General features: G+C 45.6%; 1 long non-coding RNA gene across 2 annotated transcripts in view; it reads left to right on the plus strand.

Moving 5' to 3' along the window:
- LOC115279072 overlaps positions 1–17,016 on the plus strand; it is a 153,713-nt gene that overhangs the window by 41,518 nt on the left and 95,179 nt on the right. The window contains exon 2 of one of the 2 annotated variants that reach the window (XR_003903183.1): positions 8,573–8,652. The exons of the other annotated variant lie outside the window; for it this stretch is intronic. This is a non-coding gene — a long non-coding RNA (uncharacterized LOC115279072). The remainder of the gene's footprint in view (positions 1–8,572; positions 8,653–17,016) is intronic. 2 annotated transcript variants of the gene reach the window in all.

A 17,016-nucleotide genomic window follows, 5' to 3' on the forward strand; every position in this document is an offset into this window, starting at 1 on the left:
CTCTGTGTCTCCTGCCAGAGCTTCTGGGAGCCGTAGAGGCGGTGCCAAGCCTGACAGCGATGTGCCTGAGTGAGGAGGAGGCAGGCCCACAAAGATGGGCCCGGCGGTGCCAGGTCGCAGGCTCCGACGCTGCCAGGGTCGGCTGCAGGCACACAAAAGAAGCCTTTCTTCCAGTCTCCATCTTCTGGGAATTCAGCCTGAATAGAGGCTCCAGGGCAGGAAGCAGTTGCTGGGGGAAGGTTTGCAGTATGGGTTTTGGAATCCGTGAGGGCATGGGAATTGCCATTTTCAAACTCACAAGCTGTGTGACATTGGGCAAGTGGCTGACTTTCTCTGAGCTCGAGTCCCTGAGTCTGAAAAAGGGGGACACCGGCATTCCCTTGCGAGGATCATGATGTTATCTGTGGTGGTGGATTGCATGCAAAGTGAGTGAGGAGCCTGGCTTTCCAAACCAGTGATTATTAATTAGGGATGATTTCACTGGGCTTTTGTTGGATCCTTTGCATCTCTCTCTCCTCCTCCTCGTCCAAAAGGACACGTGTCACAAAGAGCAATCGGTTTGACTGGGCGGGCAGGGGGAGCAGTGTCACATGCTTGCCCGGCATGCCCCGGGATTACATCAGAGACATCATCGGCGCCTGAGCCTCCCCGAGCGCCTCCCCACACCTTCAAACAAGGGCTCCGTCTGGCACAAAGACCAAGAAAAGGTTCCGGTCCCTGGAGGTTGGAGAAGAAAGCAACTGCGAAGAAACAAGCTATTAATATTAATGTTCCAGGAAGAGGAGAAGAGAGAAAGGACACGGGCGCCTGGATTGAATGACTCCATATGGCTTTGATGTGTTCGCTTGCACAGGACGGCGTGGGGAATACAGAATAGGAGGAGTGGGGAGTGGAGGGGGCGGAGGTGGCCTGGCGGCGCGGAGAAATTACAGGAGCTTGGGGGGGGCGGGGGAGTAGGTTTGTCTAGACAGAAAGTCAGCCAGCCACGCTGCCGTCTGCAGCCGGAGAACAAGCCAGCAAGGGGACGGGAAGCCCCCGGGTGCCCCGGCTGTTCCGATCTGGAGCCCAGGGAGTTTCTGCGAAGGGGTATTGCTGTGCCGAACCTAGGGGGCGCCCAAGAGCCTCCCTTTTTGCGGACCTCCAGGCAAAGTTTCTTTTTTTTTTTCAATTAGACAACTTTTACTAAATGAGAAAACTACATTTAAAATGTGCTTTAAAACAAAATGGAGTTAGAAAAAAAGACATATGCATTTGAAAGAACTTTGCACTGCACTGAAAATCAAATCTCCTGCAGTAATACAATACGCCAATTCATAAAATGTTAAGTTAACAGAATTCTCAATTTAACATTTTCAAAGACAATATTAAGGTCAAGAATTTCACGTCAATGGTAGCACATACAGAAGAAGGGCATTATAAATATGATGTCCATCCCTAAGAAACTTACAAATTTGACAATAGCCTCTTCTTTGAGGTCCTATTGTACATTTTTTTAAAGAACTTTACCTCAATTCTTTTTTTCTATTATTATTATTTTAATAATAATTTAATTATTTGTTCCTGAGAAACAGAGAGAGACAGAGGGTAAATGGGGCAGGGGCAGAGAGAGGGAAATACAGAATCTGAAGCTGAGCTGTCAGCACAGAGCCTGACGCAAGGCTCAAACCGACGAACCACAAGATCATGACCTGAGCCGAGTCGGTGGCTTAACTGACTGAGCCACCCAGGCGCCCTTCTGTCGTACATTTTAGTGTCTCACGTGGAGATATCATCTGATGCCTAAGAGTTCAGGCTTAGCCGTCTGACCTATATTTACATTCTGTCTGTATCTCTGGCTGGCTGGTGCCATGTTGGGCATATTACTCCACCTCAGGGAGCTTCTGTTTCCTCTTTTTATAAATAAGTGGCAGGAGGTGAGGAAGGAGTGTGTGTGCAGAACCTTTCCATAGTGGCTGGTCTCATGAATGTTCAAGCCTGTTGCCTCTCCCTTCCCCACACCAGTGACAGCAGAGAGCTGGAGGTGGGGAAGGAGCTACAGCAGACCGAAGTATCTCGGGAACAACACGTTCCTAGCGGGGCTGACGACGTTGCAGACCCTGCGGAAGGAAAGAAACTTCCTTGGAGTAGTGCATGGAGAGCGCAGTACGCTGAGTCAGCTGTAATCCTTTTGCCCAAGCAGAGGTTGAGGATCTGTTCCCCAAAGGTAAAGAAGATCTCTGATCCACGTGACAAGCAGGCACAGCATGAAATGAAAAGAGCTTAGTAAAAGCAGAAAGATGAAAAGTTACATGTGAGCTTGGGTTATATCTGACTAAAGGTTTTCATCCTTTCCCTCACGAGGGGGAATCGCTCTGCCGAATGATACCTGTGGTCACCTGTGCATAATCAACCTTTCGTTATTTGTTCATAATAAAACTCTATTTGCCATACTGTATGGCAGTTTAGTCTTGTTCAGGTATTTCTTTTGATCTTGTTTCACGCTAAGGAATCCTTTAGGTATTAAACCCAATGTGGATGGAAGTTACCTGAATATTGTTGTTAACATTCTATGGTACAGAGAGGAGCAAAATCTTATTAGGCAAATCTCTTTAAGAATGCCACATTAGAGAAGATAGCACAAGTAATCTTGGCATGGAGAGGGGCCGTCTAAAAACGATGAAACCCCCAAGAGGTGTGAGAGAAAACATGTTGAGAAAAAACTAATGTATTTGGCTACCTAAAAATGGAACATCTCTGCCCAGGAGAAAAAGCATAACAAATGACAAATGAAAGACTGATTTCCTCAATAGATAAAGAACTCTTACGGAGTAGTAGGACACCATCCGGCCAGTAGGAACCTGCAGAGGGAAAAACATGAACACAGTACTTGATGAAAAAGAAGTAAAGTTCGCTTATGAGCAAATGAAAACCATGCTCAGCATCACTTATAATTAAAGAAATGAACATAACACCACCAACACGAAGTTTATCCAGATTGGATTCACAAATACCAGTTCGATGATCATCATATTGACAAGGTGCGAAAAGAAAGTGTTTTCATCAAGGATGGTGCAAAACTTTGGAGGGAAATTTGACATTACCTATCAAAGCTTTAATAAAAATGCTTGGTTAGGGATTTAATATGTTAAAGAGATTTTAAATAATGTATCTTACTGATATACATGCACAGATAAGCAAAGATGTAGTACATAGATGATTATTTCAGTATGTAGTGAAATATCAAAGACTGGCAACAAACTCACTTAGGAAAACACTGTTAAGTACACCACTGTGCATCTATAAAATGGAATACTACACAGCTATGGAAAAGAAGGCAGTAGTGTGTGTGTGTGTGTGTGTGTGTGTGTGTGTGTGTGTGTGTAAAAAGAGAGGGGGGAGGGAGAGAGAGAGAAAAGGACAGAAGGAGGAGGGGAGAGAGGGAGACATCATTGTTAATCAGCTTAATGATAACCCACAACCCTTGGACCAACTAGAGGGAGACATCATTAATCACACATGCATTTGGGTCTACTCCTGGGTCTTGGAATTAAATTAATCATGTACTTTTTTTTTTTATCCATCTTCAATCTCTTTTTTGGAACAAATACATATGTGCAAAAGCGCATAAAACAGAGTATACAGTTCAGTGAATCATGAAAAAGTGAACACTGTGTGAGTACTAATCTGATCAAGAAATAGAACAATGTCCATACCCTTTCTTTTTACTTACAGGTTGATGGATGCTTTCTGTTGTTCAGAGCCTTTGTTTCCTTACCTGTAAACTGGGGACATTGACAATCATTCTGCCATTGCTCTCCCCCAGTGCACTTTGTGAAGAACTCATTGTGCTTATAAATGGCAGAGAGCTTTTCAAATGGGGAAGATAATGACCATTCAGTTTGACTGAAGTGTGAGGTCTGCAAAGGCATCTTGCTCAAGGTCACCCCTGCGGCCCTCACTGTCCTGGGAAGATGGGATGTTGGGAAAACCTTAACACTCCGAATAGAATGAACTATAGGTCAGCATTCTTCCAGGAATTTTTATATAAAGCCATCCAGCTCAACCTGCTCCGAGAATAAAGAGACTGTCTCGCTTCTCTGAATCTGTGGGGTCTGCAGAGGCGGGGCCGTGCAAGGTCTGGGAGACTGTCAGAGCTGTCCCCTCGCTGGAGTGGTCTGCAGTAAACTAGGGAAGGGGTCCCTTTCCAGTCGCTGTGAGAGACGTGAAGCAACATGCCTGCCTGGCCGGGTCCTCTCTGCTGGCACTCTAGCTGTGTGACTTTAGACAAGTCAGCCTCGCCGAGCCTGAGTTACCAATCTCCTTGAGAATACACCGGGTCCCAACCTCACAGGCTGCTGTGAGGGGCACTGCCAGATGGTTCATACAAAGGCCCAGCGCAGTGTCTTGCTTGGTCTGTGCTTGGAAATGGCTGCTTTAATCTCTTGGAAGACCTAACTGGATCCTCATGGTGGATGAGGTTGATTGCAGAGTGTGGGCCTGCATGTCTTCTGGAGCGCAAGGCAGGCTAATACAGACCCAGAGACTGGAACAGTGGCTTTAGGATTGGTGCAGGACTCAGACAACTCTTCATTTCTTCTAAGTAGGTTTTTCTTGGACTAAGTGACAGAGTGACACACGGGGTTTGACGTAGGGATAGGTCAGACTTACATGGGGGTATAGCAGTAAAACACCCTTATTTGTTGGGGGAGGAATGTGGAAGGCAGAGGGGAGAGAGAATTACAGAAATATAAATGCGTAAGACATTATTTTAGGACCAGAAAGCCTAGACTAGGTTGGAATGTTCTTTAAGAGAAAAATATAAATGCATTCATAAACATTTAATATTTATATTTATTTATTTTAATTTTTTAATGCTTATTTATTTTTTGAGAGAGAGCAAGCAAACTGGGGAGGGGCAGAGAGAGAGGGAGAGAGAAATCCCAGGCTTTTAGCACGGAGCCTGTTGTGGGGCCCGAGCTCATTAACTGTGAGATCATGACTTGAGCTAAAACCAAGAGTCAGACACTTAATGACTGAGTCACCTAAGTGACCTGAGAAATATATATTTTTAAAATTCATTTTAGAGAGAGAGGGAGAGAGAGCACCAGCACAGGAGAGGGGAAGAGAAGGGGGAGAGAGAGAGAGAGAGAGAGAGATAGAGAATCTTAAGCAGACTCCATGCTCAGCGTGGAGCTGGATGTGGGGCTCAGTCCCATGACCTTGGGATCATGACCTGATCCGAAATCAAGGGTTGGATGCCCATAAGTCACCTAGGTAAGCCTCTTTAATTAAAGAGAAATATTAGATGCTAAGGCAAAACATTTAGTTTGGGGGGGAGGGTGCCTGGGTGGCTTGGTGGTCTGAGCATCTGACTCTTGATTACAGCTCAGGTCATGATCTCAGGGTTTGTGGGTTCAAGCCACACATCAGGGTCTATGCTGACAGCCTGGAGCCCAGTTGGGATATTCTCTCTGTCTCTGCACCTCCCCTTCTCATCAGCACTCTCTTTCTCTCAAAATAAATAAACTAAAAAAAAAAAAGTGTAGTTTGGAGTTTTAACTGGAAGCCTTTGATGCCAGCCTAGGCATTTAGGATTGATTTTGTAAGCAGTGGAGAGACATTGAAGGTTCTTGGAGTAGTGATAGGTCTCAAGTACGGAAGAGAATACTGAATTAGCAGATGAGTTAGGAAACAGGATAGTTATTATCTGTAACTAAAGCATTATGCTGTTCAGCTCCAGAATAATCCCCTGGCACGGAGCCTCATGTTCTCAGCATATGCCTGCTGCATTTTTATTTTGAATATAAAATTACTGTAGCCCAGATGTCATCAGGCCTCCCCAGCTTTTTTTTTTTTTTTTTAAATAAAATGACTTTGCATTTTATTTAAACCTACAGTAGGTGGCTCTCAATGTTTCTCTTGCACACACCCAGCCGGAGGGCTGGGCTGAGGTTAGACGTCACGGCATCGCTCTCCCCCTACCCTTGCTCCTCCTGCCCTTAAATCTGCAACCAGGTCCTGGGGTGAGCACCGCTGTTGATTCTTCTGGTTCTTCCCTCGCACTACCTGCCCCTGAGCCCCATTTCTTTAGGGTTCCCAGAGTTCCACGGTAAGAATGGTGCAAAGCGCTGATGGCAAGTGGGTAAAGCTGCACCACACAGCGGGCAGCCAGCATCAGGCAGCTGTATCAGGGGAGAGACCCCCGACTCACCCCAGCCTTCTGCCTTTACAAGTTCTCCGTGTGCCCTCCGTGGTGGGCACAGCCCTGTCGTAGGCACTGATGGCTGAGAGGAAAGAATGGATACCATAAAACTCAGTTTATCCAGAATTTCTCACATTTTGTTCATGGCCTCCTAATTGCCTTCCCTACTTTCCTTGCCCTTTAAGCTTTTTTTTCCCCTATCGTTAAAAAAATGAATTGTGTCCGTTGCCCTGTGTCATTTGTAGAGAACTGTGAAAGTTAATTAAAAACAAAACCAAAAGCTGCAGATGTAATTATTACATAATGAGGTAAGGATAACATTATCTGATGCTATTCCATAGACCAAGAGGGAATTTTAATCAGAACCCCAGGTGGTTACTGAGAAATCAGGTATAAAGAAATTTTACCTTTACTGCTTCTTTGCAAAATAATTATGCATCACAGTTACGGTTCGGTTATAAATCAGATTCTTTGGGAATGTTCCTTAAAGGGAAGACAGTTCCACAGTCCTGGCCTGTGCGAAACAAATAAATAAATACACATGCCTGCTCAAGCCCGGTTTCTCCAATCCGATAGGGCAGGCACGCAAGATTTAGGACCATTTGAAACGTGTAATCATCCAGTACCAAAAGATTAGATTCATTCTTTCTAGTTTCTGTAAAGTATAAATATGAGATGTATCTGTAATGGCAATGAAATAAATATTTTAAGGCATCTACTCCTGTCCTTGCACATAATTTATAATACTATTTTATGACTGTGTGTATACGTGTGTATGTGTATAAAATACACAGTTCATACCAGTGTAATATATCAAAATAACCATAATACACATGTACACGTAGTGAAATGGTATCAGGCAACTGGCAAAAATCTCTAGTAAGTCATCCCTAAAAGACCCTTTCTAGAACGTAATTCATGTGTTATCTCCATCTTGTGGAACCAGGGGGCGGAAAAGGGCAAAGGAGCCAATAGGAGAGAGGGGAGGAAGGCATGTTAATCTCTGCTAACACCCATTGCCCAGTGGGAGCTGGCTGGAATGCTGTGTTGGAAGAGGGCTCTGGAGCCACTGCCTGGCCCAGCGGAAGCGGTGCCTTACGTTGCTGGGTGATCATAATGTTTTTAGTGGGCCCTACATGCTGTGGCAGGTGGTGGTCATGTGCACATGGTCACGGTCCTGTTTTGTGCCTATTGGAAAAATGCAGCTTAGAATCCAGAATTCTGCATTCTAACCTCAGCTACCTGTTTCCCCAGTGACTAAATTGCTGTGTGACCTTGGGCAAATGGTTAACTTCCCTGAACTGTAGCTTCCTTATCTTTCAGGTGGGTCCAGTGATAGCAGCTCAGCCTTCCTGTGAGGCCTGAGCCAGCGATAAAGACAGTCAGTCTAAAATTACTGTATAAAAACCTTGGATAAAAATCAGACACAGCGATAAGGAATCTGGCTTCTTCATTCAGGGTAACATTTAGACAGCCCAAGCCAAGGGGCCCAAGACAAGGGGCTAGACAGCACAACTCTAATCACTTTTGTCATTTGCTTGTAACTTTCAAAAGCAAGTCAGCCCATAAAACAAGCCTCCAAGCGAGTGTGAGGATATGTTTTAGTTTATAAGAGTATTGATTCGCCTTCACGGTATGCCCCACTCTGTCGCGGGTGTGTGCGATGCCTCAGTGAACAGGCAGCTCCTGCTCTCCTGCAGTTTCCCTTCTAGTGTGGAGAGACAGGCAGCGCACAGAGACGTACAGAGATGACCACATGAATAAGCAGAGGGATCCCTAGCTGCGTGGATGGATAAAATGATGGTCGTCTCGCCTGTGTTCTTTTTTTTTTATGTGCTACTTCTCTGCATTTCATTTCCCTCATATCTATAAGATAGGGACATTTGAGGTACCAGCTGCCGGTAAAGCTGGGGACAAATAGAGCAGGACTGGCCACAGAGTGAGCACAGGTGGGAGGTTGCTTTCCACGTAAGGTGACGGAAGGGTCCCGGGCTCATCTTGTGATCGAGGGACCAAGTGAGGTGAGGGGGTGGGACAGGTGGCTCTCGGGGAGGAGGAGGGGAACCGCTCCAGGCAGAGAAACATCAAGTGCCAAAATTGTGTGCCAGGGGTTCGAGGACCAGGAAGAAAACGAGTATAGCTTTTCCATTTCTGCCGGCGTTTCTGCTGAAGTTCATTTTTGAGGTGCAGCCTTGCCCAACAACTATGTATTTCGGCGGCCAGGAAATGTCACATACTGGTGATTACTGACACGGCCCCATGCCCGAGGTCCTAAACTTGCTTGTGACCACCGCCAGTTGATTTTCCACCTTTGCCGTTATAAATGGATATTTAAACCACGGAGGTGTTACTCTTGCCCTGGATGTAAATAGGATTTTTTTTTCCTTGCAGGAGATATTTTTTTTTTCCTTTTCCTGGTCCACGCCTGATTGATTGCAGCAGTAGAAACAAACAGGAACGTTGCTTAAAAGGTACAATGTCTCAAGCGATTGACTGGACCCTAGACTCCAGCCGGGTAGCGGGCTTCTCCTGCAGGGGGGTGGACACGTACGGGTCCCTGCACTGCTTCCCTTTCTTCCTCCTGCTGCTCTTCCGGCCGGTGCTTCCCAGGCAGCCTCTTTGGGTTTAAGACTCACCTCTCCGTGTTGCCTTCCCAGGGCGTGCAAACAGTGCTCTGTAGAGTTTACACTCGCTTGCTCAGTTTTCCTACTCCTTACAGCGGCGTGACATCGTGTAGGACTGAGACAATGAAATGATGTCAGGTGTTATCAGGTGCTGAGCACAGTGCCTGGAACTGATTCGCCCCAAAGGTAGCTACTGTGAGCACAACTGTGCGTTTAGTCCTGAAATCCCTGTGCCAGAGGCACGATGCTCCTCAGTTTAGGGGCTCCCATAGCCTGAGTTACTTCGTCAGGTCACTCTGCCTGCTAGTTTCGGTCTAACTTAGGGTTTAAATCTCAATCCGCCGCATGCCGAAGCCTGTGTTCTTTTTTTTTTATGTGCTACTTCTCTGCATTTCATTTCCCTCATATCCATAAGATAGGGATAATCTACATAAGCAAGTGCACATGTCCTGTATGCATATACATACACATATTTCACAAATGGGTTTTGGAGATCAAATGATTTAAATATCTATCTTTGTAAAATATATAGAGTTTAACACACTTATTTTGTAAAATACTTTGTAAAAGTATAAGTACGTGTAATTGAGATGGCATTATTCCAGTAAAACTAAGGTATTATTATTCATCTAAATAATTCAGGCAGGCGCCATCACACCTGTTCAGTTCTGCCACTGTAATGTGAAAGGAGCCAGGGACAATATGTAAGATAGTATCTCTGGTTATGTGCCAATAAAACTTTATTGACACAAAACAGACAGAGGGGGCAGAGGGGCAGATTTTGCCTGCGGACCACAGTTTGCCTGGCCCTACTTTATCCTGTTAGTATTCTCCTTGCCTTTATTTATCTTCATATCCTTGTTTCTTTTGCCTCCCCCTTTCCATTCTGCCCATCCTTCTTCTGCATTTGTTTGTTTTCCGCTTGTAATAGAAGATATAACCCAGAGTTTCTTGCTCTGGAAATTCTTCCTTGACCCTGTAGGCTGGGTTAGAGGCTTCTCACCCATGCCCCCTCAGTACTCAGCGCTTTCTTTTGTCTCACAACTTACACCCGGACTAATTATTTTTACATTTACATATTATTTAGTGAGGGGCTTTCAGTTGAGACAGAAACCCATCAAAGTAGCTTCAATGCAAAACATTTTTTTACATGGACATTAATTGATTTCATAATTCAAATTCAAATGTAAACCTGAAGCACTGTTATTTTTCTAAAATCTGTTCACATTTGCTCTGCAGAAGCCCCTTTCTTTATGGACACAGTGACATATGCCCCTGTTTGCTTGGGATTATTCTGCTTTACAGTTTTTGTTCTTAAGCAGTTATAAATAGTGTCCCCTTTGACTCTCATTAGTGCCCTATAATCTGCAATAAATTATACAGTCACCTACTTAATGACAACCTAGTTCGATTTTATAACATCCCCATCACTTTCAAGGACTAAGATATAGTTCTCTTCATTCTAGAACTCTGGTGTGTTATGGTACCCCAGCTTCCCAAGCATAGACGAGTCTGTGATGGTACCCCAGCTTCCCAAGCATAGACGAGTCTGTGGCCCCGCTGACAGATGGGGTGATGAGATTCACACATAGCTCTTCTGTATGCTTTCCTCTGCCCTGTTGGTGCTTCTTTGGTCTTAGGAATGGGGAGGAAAGAGACAAAAAGTAGTGCTTCCTTAAATGGTTGCTGATGCTTGTTTTTTTCATAGCCCTTTTCTCTGGATGATTGTTCTTATTCTGACCTGAAGTCCTCTCTGGGTCACAGGAGTCCGAGCACTGGCTCTTCTGTGGGCGATACTTAGATTCCACTTTGGGGAAGATTCCAGGAGGCCTCCACCTTTCATAGTCAGCATCCCTTTTCTTCTTTTTAAGTTTATTTATTGAGAGAGAGAACACACACGAGCACACATGCATGAGTGGGGAGGGGCAGAGAGAGGAGAGAGAGAACCCCAAGCAGGCTCCACACTGTCAGTGCACAGCCGGAGGAGGGGGTCAAACTCCCGAACCATGAGCTCATGACCCAGCCGAAATCAAGAGTTGGACACTCAACCGACTGAGTCACCCAGGCGCCCCACACAGTCAGCAGCCTTGAGAGAGGCCCGGTGGAGGTTCAGCCTCTTCCCACCTCAACCACTTTGTGGGGGGTCAACCCCACAGCCTTGCTGTGGGACCTCTCTGGCCTCATGTGCAGCTCTCTCGGGGGGAACAGCAAGATGAGGTGAGCCTCAGACAGTTTCTGTGGTCTCAGCTCCACCCACAGGAATGTCATCCTTTCCTGCCAAGTGGAGGCAGCGCAGGGCCCACTTGGCCTTTCTGTCATGGCTTTACACGTCTTCTTTCTTCACAGCCCAGTGGCCTTGGTCTCTTTGCCAATTCAGTGGCTCAGAAATGTTCCTGCGACAGGTAGTCACGGGCCGTGAGTCATGGTGGTGGTGCTCTTGATGTCGGGAGCCTCATGTGCGTGCAGCCCCATCTTCTCTGCAGAAGGGTAGGGGCTGAGGTGAATTGAAGATTCTCCCCCATTGAGCAGCGGGTCAAAACAAGAAATGGTCGATTTTCCACAAAGTCTCTTTTTTTTAAGAGGTGAACTCCCTGTCACCGGCCCCTCTCTGACATCCTAAGAAGGTGTGAGAGTAGCACACAGGTGAGATGTGACACCCCAGCCCATCCGGGTGCTCGTGGCAGGACTTCCCATCCTCTTGTTCTAGCTCTTCAGCTGTTGCTTCCATCACAATTCATGGAAAATGGGAAAATCTCTCACTTAGCTCTTCATGCAGCCGTGTTATAAATCCTAAGCACCGACAGGCCACCACAGAGCTGGCCTTCTGCAAGAATGTGACAAATGACTGCCTCTGCTACACATATCGGTAGATATGGTCTCATATATAAAAATATAATAAAAGAAAAAATGTGAGACACACATCTATATAGAGAGGGAGAAAAATACAAATATATATATATATATACACACACACACATCTATCTCCCTGTTTCACTGTCTATAGGTATAAATGTGTCTCTCTTACCTTACTATCTCTATACATTTATCTAGAGAAAATAGGGCAACTTTATGATTTGTCCTGCTTATGTGATATATCTATGCTTTGGACCAAATAATATGGCCAGGAGATGAGGTACTTGACTAGCTGGATGTAGGTGATAAGTCCAGTTCTGTAATGGGATTGGGGAGGATATTTCTGTGATTAGAAGCCCTCTTTCTCCACCAAGAACCATATAGCTTTTTAAATGAGGGAATAGCAATGTCCCCAAGCGAAAGAATGGCAGGGACAGGCGCCTGAAGGAGGAGTTCAGAGAGAAAGACAAGTCACCCCAGTTTAGTTCATCCTAGTCCTAGTCCTAGTCCTTTGCTGATCCACCAACTGATTATAGATTTATAAGTGAACCTAGCTGAGATCAGGCAGAATCAGAAGAACTGCACAGCCCAGCATAGCTTACTTTTTCTCTTAAAATTTCCCATAGAATTGGGAACTAAAATAGCTGACTGTAGTTTTGGAATGGTTTGTTACTCAGCAACAGCTTACTAGTACATGTACCAAGGAATAGTATTTTTATTATAATTATTTCACAGATGTGCTGCCCAATCTTTTTTGGGAAAGAGGGAGAGAATGTGAGCAGAGGAGAGGGGGAGAGGGAGTGAGGGAGAAGGGGGGGTGAGAATATCCCAAGCAGTCTCCATGCTCAGCATAGAGCCTTACATGGGGCTTGATTCTACAACCTTGGGATCATGACCTGAGCCAAAATCAAGAGACGGACCCTCAACTGACTGAGCCACTCAGGTGTCCCAAATCTTGATCAATGTACATTTATTTTTGCCACTACTGAATACACACACACACACACACACACACACACACACACACACACACATACACATATTTATACACCATATACTGTTACAGCAAGAATGTGTTTAGTGTTAAGCTCCATCTAGAGAGGGTTACAACTTGAGACATGAGATAAGAGCCATGGGTTAATGAAATGTTTGCACCAAGGAAAGAGGGCAGACTTTCTAGAACCTGTATGGGATTTGGCTCAGAAGCAGAAAAGAGCATGGTCAGAGTAGCAGAATGTTCTGCTAAACTAATGGAGTGGCACCGAGGGTAACCAAGTGCATAATACAGACATTGTGGGGCTTTTCCTTGGTACATAGAGATCCCAGAGGTGGTTGAGCTCTGGTCAGCACCTTGACTGCAGCCTTGTGAGACCCGAGTAGAGGACCCAGCTAAGTGGTTCCCTGATTAATGGAAACTGTGAAATGAAAATGGGTATAGTTTTTTTTTTTTTTTTTTGGTTTTTTTTTGGGGCGGGGGCACCGCCCCTGGAAGCTCTGCAATACCAGGGTGATGCGCGGAGTGGATGGAGCAAGCTCCTAGTCCAGCTCCCGGTTCAAAATGTGTATAGTTTTAAGCTGCCAGTTTTGTGGTAATTTGTTAGACAGTTAGATAGAAAACTAATGCCAGAAGAAAGGTCAGCACTGGGGTCAGCTCTTGCTATTTCTTGGTGAAACTATAAAGTCCGTCTACCCAGAATGATGGTTGACTGCTTGAGCTCTAGGACCAACTACAGGTTCTATTACTTTTTAGCCGCCTGTCTCTGGATGGCACACCTCAGTTTTCTCATCTGGAAAATGGGAATAATAATATCATGGCAAAGGGGGGCTTTAAAGGTAAGGGTCCATGCACAATGCTTAGCACGGTGCTTGTGCTGTAAGCACTCAGTCCTGTTTAGCTAAAATTACTACTGCATTTGTAGCACTTAGTACCATGCACACCTTTATAAGCACTCAGCGTATTTATAGAAAGCAAGTGATGGACGTATGAGTGAGTCATTTAAAGAATGGTTGGATCGCTTCTCAGCCTGTTGGCTAAGGATCAAGTGTAAAGAATGGTTGGAGAATTACATAGATGGTGACTTGCTATTTGAGAGACTCAATTTACATTTTTTTTTAAAGAAGCCACTGCTCTTTTCATTCATGCCTGTCACTATCTGTGGGACAAATAGCCAAAGGACAGCAGGACTTCCATAACACGCTTCTTGTCCCTCAGCCACCAGGACTCCAGAGGACTCAGGTGCCCGCCACCAGTGCTGGCGACTCCTACACGGGAGCACATCTGTGAAGTGCTGGGCGAGGAGTCAAGTAGGACCCCTCCTTCCTTACTCCAGTCGTCTTTGCACTCACTTTCTTCCCTTGCTGCACTACTAACTCCCTGGTTACCCGGAAACTCACAGTCCCCTTTATTCCCCTCCTCCACCCCAGGCACCCTGTTCTGGGCCACATGTAAAGAGTAAGCTCACTGAGCAATAGCAGGTATGAATTAACCGTGTGATAAATAATGATTTCACCCAGGGTGGCAGAGGAGGGGCAAACGAGGGATGCTTGCGGTACTGAGTTTCAGCTCTGAGAATGGGACCCAGAGGAGACTCCAGTGAGCGGGAGGCGTGTTTAATCAATGCCCGGAGCTGCTAGGCGCTGGAGCCCGGGTGCTCAGAGCACACAGAACAGGTCTCTGTGAAGGTTGTTTTTTTTTTTTAATGTCTTTTATTTTGTTTTTGAGAGACAGAGAGAGACAATATGAGCAGGGGAGGGTCAGAGAGAGAGGGAGACACAGAATCTGAAGCAGGCTCCAGGCTCTGAGCTGTCAGCACAGAGCCCATTGCAGGGCTTAAACCCATGAACCGCAAGATCATGACCTGAGCTGAAGTCGGATGCTCAACCGACTGAGCCACCCAGGTGCCCCAAGTTCGACTTTAATGAGGCACACCTTTCACTTCCTGATGAGAGGCCCACGATGCAGCTCTGGGTGGTGGGAAGGGGTTGAACTGGAGTCAGAGCCCCCAAGTCAGAGTCTGAGCCCCACTTCTTACTCTCTGGGTAGAGCCGGGAAAATCACAGACTGTTTCCTCGGGATATGATGTTATCGTGACACGTGGCAAACAGAGGTCCGTGAAAGAATAAATGTCAAAGGACTCTGAACACTTTTAAAAGTCGTCCTTTGGTGGGTCCCTTTCCCTCTTGAGGACTCAGTTTCCTCAATTTATAGAAGTTGGGGGTTGGTCTGAATCAGTAGTTTCAAACTGTGCTCCAAGCAGGGGGTTATGTGAGACTACAGTGAGGAAGAGTCAGGGGGCTGCCAAGAAGGTCAGATGCTGCTCCTTCCAAAATGTATCATTAAGGAAGCGCGGTCCTCCTTGAACCTATTTTAGATGGTGGCATCCTCAATGACATTTATTTTGTAGATAATAATCTTGAAAAAAAAGTGGGTGGCTTCCAAGTTTCCATAGAGCATTGGCCATACTCTCTATAATTCCCAGAGTGCTTGCGATTGAATCAGGGAGACACACAGACATTTATGTTGAAAACCCAGACAGCCACATCGTAGAATCAGGGTTGTGGAAGGTGGATCCAGAAGACATAGGCTCTGCCTTGCTTTCGACCATCCAATCTCATTGTTGGCTCCTTACCCTCTTGGTTCACATTTCCCCAGTGTCTAAGATGGGACCATAATAGTGAATTTCCATAGGCACTCTCAAGGTCAGGGAGTGGAAGTTCCTAAAAGTGCCTTGCACCCAATCAGGTGGAAACAGGTGGGATTTTCTGTGATTCTGTACCGCTTGCTAGCTGTCTTATTAAATATCAGCTCCTGCTGGTCTGTATGGTACAAGCTGGCATTAAAAGCACTCAGTAAGATGCTCGGATACGGGATACTGCAGATATATGTCCCTGCTGTTGCTATGCTGACTGGTGAAACACATCAAACAGTGCCCCAACTGCATGCCTGTTGAAAACGATGCACAGGTAAGTTCCCCTGACGTCAGGGAGAGGGGCTTACTAGCTCCTGTTGTTGCTCCTATCCAGTTGGTTGGTGCACTTGACATTAGCCTCGCCTATTTACATAGTATTTATCACTGTAGTGTGAGTATGATCCAAGGGGCAGAAACATTTGGAATGGCTTTGGCCAAGGAGGCACCGGAGCCTTGTTTTTACTTCGCAGGAACTGAACACAAGCATCTCCTGTTGACCTTGTGTAAGGCAAGACTTGCTATTTAGATGGGAAGAGGGGGGCCACAAGAATATCCCCAAAGTTTGAGCTAACGTCCTTGCAGTGTCTTTTCTCTACTCAGTGTCCACTCAACTCTTTATGGCAGTTGTCCACAAATCTCTCACTGAAGGCCTTCTATGTGTTGGGCACTCACCATATCTTAATTCTTTCAACATTCCTATGTAATAGGAAATCACATTACTCCCATTTTATTTAAACAAGATAAAGGCATCTAAAATAGTCTTAAGATTGTATATGACTCAAGGGGTTTGGTAAAGACTTACGATGTGCTGACAAAGGGCTGGATTTTCTGGGACAACTAGAACTGACATGTCGTAGGGGAATGGAGAAATTTCAATTAAAGTGAGTGACCCCTACTCTGTAAATGTAAAGGGCCATGCAAATGAAAGGCATCATTAAAGAACAGTGCCCCAAGGAGAGATCAAAAGTTTCTAGAAGAATCCCGCAAGACTCAGGAGGTCCTAGTGTCTTGTCCTAGCTCTAGCCATAGTTAGCAAGTCTGTCAATTTCTTTATTAATCCCATCCCCTTCAACCTATCCAATGGAGAGACCACACCTGTTTCTCCTGCCCACATGATGTGGGAAGAACACCGGGCTTTCATCTAATGATCTAATGTGCCAACAATTCATCAGCTCTGGCTCCTTTTTGGCATAAACCGAGACCCACGGCTCCACTGTTCACATATCTACAAAGCCAGGACCTCTTTGGTTGAGAGTCCTACAATTTTCAAAGCTGAGACAGTTGGATAAAGACTATTTGCAGGACTGCTCTGTCAGTTCGTTCACAAGTTTTCTGTCGGTAGCTCTCCAGATGTCCCAAGATTGCACTAAGTATGCGTATGGGCAGGGAGGTGTGTGAGGATACAGGACAACAGGGTAGCATTTAAAGAAAGGTAAAGGCATCCACTTCCCTGACACCACCGTCTCCCGGGTCCCCTCCTACTTTTCGTACACTTCTTTCCTAGTGTCTCATACTTACCTGTGCCAGCCACACCTAAGACAGCACAGCTTGAGGAGACCCCATTCTTAGACCTTTCCGTCTTCAATCTAAACCCATAGAGCTATTTCCTTGAAAGACCTCCAGGGAGTACAAGAGAAGGGAACTGGATTTCTCACTGCACTGTCTTCCT

The sequence above is a fragment of the Suricata suricatta genome, chromosome 15, assembly GCF_006229205.1.
Source record: "Suricata suricatta isolate VVHF042 chromosome 15, meerkat_22Aug2017_6uvM2_HiC, whole genome shotgun sequence".
NCBI lineage: Eukaryota > Metazoa > Chordata > Mammalia > Carnivora > Herpestidae > Suricata > Suricata suricatta.